We start from the raw sequence: 10,136 nt of genomic DNA on the forward strand, positions 1-10,136 counted from the left end.
TTGTCTTGCCCCATTGGTTTCTCTGTGTTGGGCTAGAGAGAAAATTGTTCTTATTTTACAAGGGAGATTTGAAGTTCAATATTTAGAAGTGCTTTGGAATCTTTTTCTTTTTTTATTTAAGAAAGGATTAATTAACAAAACCATAAGGTAGGAGTGGTACAACTCGACACAATTCCCACCACCCAATCTCCATAACCCACCCCCTCCCCTGATAGCTTTCCCATTCTCTATCCCTCTGGGAGCATGAACCCAGGGTCATTGAGGGTTGCAGAAGGTAGAAGGTCTGGCTTCTGTAATTGCTTCCCCGCTGAACATGGGCGTTGAGTGGTCGGTCCATACTCCCAGTCTGCCTCTCTCTTTCCCTAGTATGGTGTGTCTCTGGGGAAGCTGAGCTCCAGGACACATTGGTGGGGTCTTCAATCCAGGGAAGCCTGGCCAGCATCCTGGTGGCATCTGGAACCTGGTAATTGAAAAGAGAGTTAACATACGAAGTCAAACAAATTGTTGAGCAATCATGGCCCCAAAGCTTGGAATAGTGGAGAGGAAGTGTTAGGGATGTACTCACTGCAAACTCTAGTGTACTTCTGCTCTCAGGTATATATTTTGCAGTAGTTTATGGATACATGTGAACATAAGCTCTCTCTCACAGAAACTGGTGTATATCTAGGTTATGGGACTTTGTTAGAAAGTGAACCACCTGAGATGAAATTAGAGTGTACTATAAAAGGAAAGGTCTCACCCGAGTAATGAAGCTGAAGGGTTGTCATTCCACACGTGAAGTCTCTGGACACAGTCTGAGGTGAAGCATGTTGAGGTGGCAATCGTTGCGTTGGTTAGGTTGTGATCGGCGGATGCAGTATTATTTGGTATGGATTGGGAGACGCATACGGGAAAGTAGGCCCTATCCAAGGGTTCCAGGACTGGGGGAAGTAGGGGCTCTATAGTGGAGATGTGAGGTTCCTGCTGTCTTAGGGTTCAAAAAGACAATCGATAGTTAATGTTGTCATCACATTATTTGGTAATTGGGTTAACTTTGAAAAGTCCTTTTGTTATGGTTTGCTGTACAGTATCCAGTATCTTGTATATAGCTATGCTATTGGATGCTTCTGATCTACTTGGTCTAGGCTTTTGAAAGAGTCCGCATATCAAATACACAGCCTATATATTAAAAAGATTCAGTTTGTGTTTTGAGAAACTTTGAGACATACAATTGATTTTCCCCCTCTCATATTAATTAACTACTGATTTATATGTCTACATTTTGCTAGGAGTGTACATAAACACCATTCCCATCACCAAAAGACTGTGACCCATCCCTCCCACCCACTCCCACCCCCCACTGGCCCAGGAAGCTACATGTCTCCCCTTCACCACAGGGTTTTTACTTTGGTGCCCTACTTATAATTTGATCAGGTCCTGCTTTTAGTTTCCCTTTCAGATCTTCTTCCTCAACTTCTGTTGATGAGTGGGATCATCCCATACTCATCTTTATCTTTCTGACTTAGTTCACTTAACATAATTCCTTCTAGCTCTGTCCAAGATGGGTCAGAGAAGGTGGGTTCATTGTTCTTGATAGCTGCATAGTATTCCATTGTGTATATATACCACAGCTTTCTCAGCCACTCATCTGTTGTTGGGCACCTGGGTTGCTTCCAGGTTTTAGCTATTATGAATTGTGCTGCTGTGAACATAGGAGTACACACCTCTTTTTGGTTGGGTGTTATGGAGTCCTTGGGGTATAACCCCAGGAGAGGAATTACTGGATCATATGGAAGGTCCATGTCCAGCCTTGTGAGAGTTTTCCAGACTGCTCTCCACAGAGGCTGTACCAATTTACATTCCCACCAGCAATGTAAAAGGGTTCCTCTGTCCCCACATCCTCTCCAGCATTTGTTGCTGCTGTCCTTTTTGATGTATGCCATTCTTACAGGAGTGAGGTGGTATCTTGGTGTTGTCTTAATTTGCATTTCTCTGACAATCAGTGACCTAGAGCAGTTTTCATATGTTTGTTAGCCTTTTGGATCTCCTCTGTAGTGAATGTTTTGTTCATATCCTCTGCCCATTTTTGGATGGGGTCATTTGCTTTTTTGGTGCTAAGTTTGCTGAGCTCTTTATATATTTTGGTGATTAGTTTCTTGTCTGATGTAAGGCATGTGAAGATCTTCTCCCATTCTGTGAGGGGTCTCTCTGTTTGTTTAATAGTTTCTTTGGCTATGCAGAAGCTTTTCAATTTGATGTAGTCCCAATTTTTTTGTTTCTGCTTTAGTCTTCCTTGCAATTGGGTTTGATTCATCAAAGATGTCCTTGAGGTGTAGGTAGGAAAGTGTTTTACCAATGTTTTCCTCTAAGTATTTGATTGTTTCTGGTCTGACATCTAGGTCTTTGATCCATGAGTTGATTTTTGTTTCTGGTGAGATAAAGTGGTTCAATTTCATTCTTCTGCATGTTACAACCCAGTTTTCCCAGCACCATTTATTGAAGAGGGCCTCCTTTTTCCATTTAATCCTTTGGGCCCCCTTATCAAAGATTAGATGCCCATAGGTGTTGGGATTTATTTCTGGGCTTTCAATTCTGTTCCACTGGTCTGTGTGCATATTTTTGTTCCAGTACCATGCTGTTTGGATGATGATGGATTTATAATATAGTTTAAGGTCTGGGAGTGTGATGCCTCCATTTCTGTTTCTTTTCCTCAAGATGGTTTTGGCAATTCTAGGTGTTTTCAGGTTCCAGATAAATGATTGTAGTGTTTGTTCTATTCTCTTAAAGAAGCTTGGTGGAACTTTGATGGGTATTGCATTAAATTTGTATATGGCTCTGGGGAGAATATTCATTTTGATGATATTTATTCTTTCAATCCATGAGCATTGGATATCTTTCCATTTCTTGGTATCAGTTTCTATTTCCTTGAGTAGCGACTCATAGTTTTCAGCATACAAGTCTTTCACTTCTTTGGTCAACTTTATTCCTAGGTATTTGATTGATTTTGCTGAAACAGTAAATGGGAGTGATTTCTGGATGTCTTCTTCTTCAGATTTAGTGTTTGCATAAAGAAATGCCACTGATTTTTGTACATTGATTTTGTAGCATGATACCTTGCTATATTGCCTAATAACTTCCAGTAATTTTCTACTGGATTCTTTAGGTCTTTCTATGTATACTATCATATCATCTGCAAATAGTGAGAGCTTGACTTCTTCCCTTCCAATCTGTATTCCTTTGATTTCTTTCTCTTGCCTGATTGCTATGGCAAGAACTTCCAGTACTATGTTGAAGAGTTAACCGTGACAGTGGACAGCCCTGTCTAGTCCCCGATCTGAGGGGGAATGCTTTCAGCTTCTGTCCATTGAGTATGATGTTGGCTGTCGGTTTGCTATATATAGACTCCACTATCTTGAGGAATTTCCCATCTATTCCCATTTTTTGTAGAGTTTTGAGTATGAATGGGTGTTGGATTTTGTCAAAGGCGTTCTCTGCATCTATTGAGATAATCATGTGCGTTTTGGCTTTGCTTTTATTGATGTGGTGACATTGATTGACTTACGGATGTTGAACCAGCCTTGCATTCCTGGGATGAATCCCGCTTGGTCGTGATGAACAATCTTTTTGATATGTTGCTGTATCCGGTTGGCCAAGATCTTGTTTAATATTTTGGCATCTATGTTCATCAGAGATATTGGTCTGTAGTTTTCCTTTTTTGTTCTGTCCCTATCAGCTTTTGGTATCAGGGTGATGTTGGCTTCATAGAAAGTGGAAGGGAGTATTCCTGTTTCTTCAATCTTATGGAATAGCTTAAGAAGTATGGGTACTAACTGTTTCCTGAAAGTTTTGTAGAATTCGTTTGTGAAGCCATCTGGTCCAGGACTTTTGTTGTTGGGGAGATTCTTAATAACGGTTTCAATTTCTTTGTCTGTGATTGGTGCATTTAGATTTTGTAGTTCTTCTTGGTTCAGTTTTGGAAGTGCATAGGTTTCTAGGAATTGTTCCATTTCTTCCAGATTCTCTAGCTTGGTGGCATATAGTTCTTTATAGAAGTTTCGCAGGATTCTCTGGATTTCTGTGGTGTCAGTTGTGATATCTCCTCCATCATTTACAATTCTATTAATTTGAGTCTTCTCTCTTTTTTGTTTGGTGAATCTGGCTAGGGGTTTGTCAATTTTGTTTAATCTTTCAAAGAACCAACATTTGGCTTCATTGATCTTTTGTATGGTTCTTTTATTTTCGATGTTGTTTATTTCTGCTCGAACTTTAGTGATTTCTGTCCTTCTGGTTGCTTTAGGGTTCCTTTGTTCTTCTTCCTCTTAGTCCTTGAGGTGTTCAGTAAGGTCGTTCATTTGAGCTTCTTCGTGGTGTTTAATATGTGATTGTATGGCTATAAGTTTCCCTCTCAGTACTGCTTTAGCTGTGTCCCAAATATTTTGATAGGTTGTGTCTTCATTTTCATTAGTTTCCAGGAACATTTGAATTTCCTGCTTGAGTGAGTCTCTGACCCAGTGGTTCTTAAGGAGCATGTTGTTTAGTTTCCAAATTCTCTGTCTTTTAATAATTTTCTGTTTGTTATTAAATGTTAGTTTTACTCCACTGTGGTCTGAGAAGATACTTGGGATGATTTCAATGCTCTTGAATTTATTGATGCTGTCTTTGTGGCCTAACATGTGGTCTATCCTTGAGTATGTGTTATGTGGATTTGAAAAGAAGGTGTATTCCAGTTTTTTGGGGTGGAGGAGTCTGAAAATGTCCAAGAAGTCTAGTCCGTTGATCTCTTCATTCAGTTCTCTTGTATCTTTATTGGTTCTCTGCTTTGTTGATCTGTCTAAGTGTGAGAGTGGGGTATTGAAGTCTCCCACTATTATTGTATTACTATTGATGTATTTTTGAAATTCTTTCAGTAGGTGCTTAATGTATTTAGATGGTCCCTCATTGGGTGCATAGATGTTAATAATTGTTAAGTCTTCTTGGCTGATTAATCCTCTAATCATTATGTAATGTCCTTGCCTATCTTTTATTACTTTATTTAATTTAAAATCTATCGTGTCTGAGATGAGAATGGCTGTTCCTGCCCTTTTCTGTGGTCCATTAGCCTGTATGATAGTTTTCCACCCTTTCACTTTAAGTCTGTGTTTATCTTGTTGTGACAGATGGGACAGATGGGATTCTTGCAAGCAGCATATGGTTGGGTTATGTTTTCTGATCCATCCCCCCACCCTGTGCCTTTTTATGGGTGAGTTTAAGCCATTGACATTTATTGATATTATGGATTTAATGTATTGTAGTGCCATTGTTCAAAAAAAATTTTTTTGTTTGCTCTGATATATTGCAAGTATTATAGTGATGTTCTTGTTTATAAGAGGTCTTTTAAAACCTCTTTCAGGGCCGGCTTGGTGATGGTTGTCTCCTTTAACTGTTGTTTATCTAAGATGGTTTTGATCCCCTCCATCTAGTTTGAATGAAAGTCTAGCAGGATATTTTATCCTTGGTTGAAACCCTTTTTCATTCAGGGCTCGATAGATATCTTGCCACTCCCTTCTGGCTTTTAGAGTTTGAGTGGAGAAGTCTGCAGATAATCTTATGGGTTTTCCCTTGTATGTGACTTTTTGTTTCTCTCTTGCAGCCTTTAGGATCCTTTCTTCATCCTTACTTCTTCTCATTGTGACTATGATGTGTCTTGGTGTCTTCAGGTCTGGGTTGATTCTGTTTGGTACTCTCTGGGCCTCTTGAATCTTGATGTCCTTTCTGTTATTCAGGTCTGGGAAGTTTTCTTCTATGATTTCCTCTAGAATGTTTGCTTCCCCTTCCTCTCTTTCTTCCTCTGGCAGGCCAATTATACAAATGTTACTTCTTTTGAGATCATCCCATATGTCTCTGTTGTTGTTTTCAGTGTCTCTCAATCTCTTTTTAAGCTCTTTCACCTCTTTCTTTGTTTTCTCTAACTCATCCTTTGTCTGACTAATTCTGTTTTCTGCTTCTGTTAGTCTGCTTTCCCTTGCCTCAGCTTCTTTCTTTATTACAGCTATTTCAGCTTTCAGTTCTCTAATTGCCTCAAGATAATCAGTATTTTCCTTGGGGGTCTCAACTGTTGTTTCCCTAATACAGCCATTCCTTTCCTCCAATGTTGTTTTCATTTCTATGATTAATAAGTTTATTATTGCTTGCATACTTTTCTTATCTATGGTTACTTCTGGCTGATTTGTAGTTTCTTCTGGGCTCTTGTCTTCATTCATTGGAGTAGCAGTTTTATTTGTTTTTGATCTACCCATTTTTTTGATTTATGTGTTTCTTTTTTTATGCTCTGTTGTTCCTCAGTTGTTGTGTCTTGAGTACAAGTAACACTTAACTAAATACCTTTATGACAATTGCACTCACCAACCTCAGGAAATACAGTAGCAACTGAAGCAAGTATTGAAGTAGTTTAATCCTTACCAGTTAGCCAAACAATTTCTCCAATCCGTGAAACAATAGTAACCAAATCCCAGTGAAGAAAGAGAAAAGAAAGGATAGCAAGAATAGACAGTTATGCAAATCTACTATCCACTGTATATTCTAGGGGTAACAAGAGGGCAAAGGGAACTAGAGCAGAGATACACACATAGAGAGTCCACTCTGAGTCAGATTTCTTCCCTAAAATAATTCACAAATTCAGAAAGGCAGAGAAGAAGGAAGAAGTGTGACAAGATTAAAAAGAAAAAAAGAGAGAGACGAGAGAGAGAGAGAGAAAAGGGAAAAGATAAGAAAAAGAGTTGTAATTAAAGAGCAGTGAAAGGAAATTCCCAAATGTGTATCAGTGAATTAAAAAAAGCACACTGTGGTGTGGGGGCTGGGGGCTGTGACTTTGGAAGCTGTAGGATTAAGAAAGAAGGGATGACAAGAATGAGAAAAAGAAAAAAAAGAAAGAGAGAGAAAAAAGAAAAAGATAAGAAAAAGAACAGTCAGAAAAGGGCAGTGAAAGGAAAGGGTTTTTTTGTATTTATTTTTAATTATTTAATTAGCTATGCGGGGTGAGGTGGGGGGGGTTGGCTACTTAGAAAGAAAAAAGGCCAGAGGTTTCAGAAGGGTATAGACTTAGAATTAATGATACTCCCCGGTGGGGCAGGAATTTGGTAAAGAAAAGGAGCTCCCCTCCCCTGCTAGGAGCTGGTCCCCAGGGACTGGTTAGGGAGGGTGGGGGGGTGGGGGTGGGAAGGAGGTATGCTTGAAAATTAAAAGGAAGGAAAAAAATATTTTCCCCCCTTTTTTCCCTACTTTAATTCTTAACCCAAATTAAATTATAGTCACCTCCTTGGTGTTACTGCTAGGACCCCTTATTGGCTGGCCTGCTAAAGGCAGAAAATCCTACTGTTTCCAGGAGATGTGGTCAGAGCTCAGCCACTAGCAGCTTCTCCGTCCGCCATCTTCTGGGAAACCCCCCCCCCCCCCCGAAGCTTTTTTAAAGGATTTCTCAAAGATGAAAACTAGCTCCAAGTCCTTTCGATCCAATGAGAGCTGTACTGAAGGCTGTCCTCGGATCCACCCTCAGGGTCGCGGTGGTGCCCGGAGACTCCCAAGAGAAAGCCCCTGAGCTACAGTGCTCCCTCCCGGTCCTCTGCCAGCTGCCCAGCAGCGCTCTGCAACCGGCGGAGGAGCCGCCTTCCCGGGCCGAGGAGAGTGCCGGCGCACCCGCCTTGCCTGCCGCCGCCTGGGAAGTCTGGAGCAGCCCGCCCGCTAGTCCACACCACCTCTGTTGTTAAAATTCGGACGGCTCTTGCCAGGCAGGTCTAGCTTCACAGCGGGTAACAGAGACGTGGAGACAACGGCTGGGCAGGGAAGCTGTATTTCTTTATTCAGGAACAACGATTCATAAACTAAGACAAACTAATCACCAAACAGAACTCTGCTGTCTCTTTGCGGCGGCGCAAGCACTCTCTCTCATACTCTCGAACTCAGGAACCCCCTTTTCTCTCGAACTCTGCAACTCTTCAACCCTGGAACTCTGAAACTCTGGTGGGGTTCCTTGGGGCGGGGCTAAGCGGGCCCGCGAAATTAGCAGGCCTGATCTAATTCTCTTGGCGGGGGAGAACTAGCACCCAATGTAAAGCATACAACAGTTTCCCCTTTTAACTAAATGGCTACAGTATCAAGGGTGTGGGGTGAACAGAAACCTATATCGTACAGGCATTTTTTAAAAAAGAAACTGGCACAAACTAAACTTTATCAGCTTAAAAAAAAACATTTCTTGCCTCTGGGGGGCTACTTGCCTCGATGGGCATTTGCATGGGGGCGGGGAACGGCCTAGAGTCCCAAAGGCAGCTTGCTGCCACTTACTATGAAACAAAACTTGTTATTAGCATATCTACTGCACGATCCAACGTTTCTAATAGAGAAGGAATTTGAGACTTTTACATATCAACAACGTCTTTTAACCTTTTGTTACACCCATTCAAGATGGAGACACACCCTAGGTGTGGGCCAGAGAGGAAACCTCAGGCATGAGAATAATTAGCATAGCCATTATGTGATCTACCATTTCTAATAGAGAAGGTAATGGAGAGTTTTACATATCAACAAGTTTATTTAACCTTTTGTTTAGACTAACTTAGTTAAAATATATTGATTGTTAACTAATTTTTACCTTAGACTTTAAATGTAAGTTAATTTTATCTTTATGAGAATTACATTGAAAACCTTTTTCATTTAACTTTGACTAGTAAGAATTTAACCTTAAAGCTACTGTTTACCAAACTTTAAACATACACATAAACATGGTCATTAATATACAAGGAGAGAAACCTTTGTTATAAAGACATGTCATTTTAAACACAAATTTAAATCTATACTGTCTTAGTTGTTGCGGGGGGGGGTTCACCATCCGGAGGTGGCTTCCCGTGCAGCTTCACTTTTAGGAATTGCAGGTTGAGATCTCTGCACGAATCTCTGCGTACTCCAGCTTGTCTGCCTTCAGACCGGACCGGCGGCTGGAGATCTCTTGTGCCCAGTTTCGGCAGGGAGCCCGGGGGTCCGGGAGGCCCGGGATGGTTCCAGAATTTATAGAAAGAGGGCAGGCAGGCCATCTTTGTAGAAGGCGTGAGCCTAGGTGCCCAGGGGTGGCGGCCATGATAGGCCGCCGCGGCCCTGCCCCATGGCCCTGCCATGTCTGCTGCCCCGTTCGCAGTGGCCGAGCAGCGTGGAGGGATCACGCGTCCAGTGCCCTGCGCCACGCGGTGGAGAGCCAGCTCTTGTGGGCTGGCCTCGGGCTCTTGCGTGTTGGCCTCGGGCTCTTGCGTGTTGGCTTCGGGCTCCAGGGGCTCTTGTGTGCTGGCGTCGGGCTCTTGGGGCTCTTGTGTGCTGGCGTCGGCCTCCTGCGGGCTGCGGGGCTGCGGGGCTGCGGGCGCGGTGCGCGGGGTTGTCTGGGCGCAGCCGGCTGGCTGGCTGTTTAACCAGGTGGAAACAGCAGCTCCGCGCCTCACCTCCTTCCCGCTGGCTGTTCTGAGTTCGCCCGAGCGAGTGGGAACCACAGAGTGGTCCAGAGATAAATGTTCCAGAAACAGCAAAACAGTCTCATGAAGAAAGAACAGAGGCCTTTGGAGATCTCTTCACAAGCAGAAGAGAAGGCCATAGTGCATAGGTAGCCAAATTGTCTTTACTTATCTGAGAGATGCGCAGGTCAGGTCCACGTGGGCGCCATTTGTTGTTAAAATTCGGAGGCTCTAGCCGGCCGGTTTAGCTTCACGGGCGGGTAACAGAGATGCGGAGACAACGGCTGGGCAGGGAAGCTGTATTTCTTTATTCAGGAACAACGATTCATAAACTAAGACAAACTAATCACCAAACAGAACTCTGCTGTCTCTTTGTGGCGGCACAAATACTCTCCCTTACTCTCGAACTCAGGAACTCTCCAACTCTGACACTCTGGAACTCTCGTACTGGGGAACCCTCTGAAACTCTTCCACTGTGGAACTCTCTCTTACTCTGTAACCCTGAAACTCTCCAACTCAGGAACCCTCTGGCCCTCTCTCACTTCCTCTCGAACTCAGGAACTCTCCAACTCTGGAACTCTGGAACTCTCTTACTGGGGAACCCTCTGAAACTCTGGCACTCTCGAACTCAGGAACCCTCTCCCGGGGTTCCTTGGGGCGGGGCCAAGCGGGCCCGCGAAATTAACTGGA

Source organism: Erinaceus europaeus, unplaced genomic scaffold (assembly GCF_950295315.1).
Source record: "Erinaceus europaeus unplaced genomic scaffold, mEriEur2.1 scaffold_846, whole genome shotgun sequence".
Taxonomy (NCBI): domain Eukaryota; kingdom Metazoa; phylum Chordata; class Mammalia; order Eulipotyphla; family Erinaceidae; genus Erinaceus; species Erinaceus europaeus.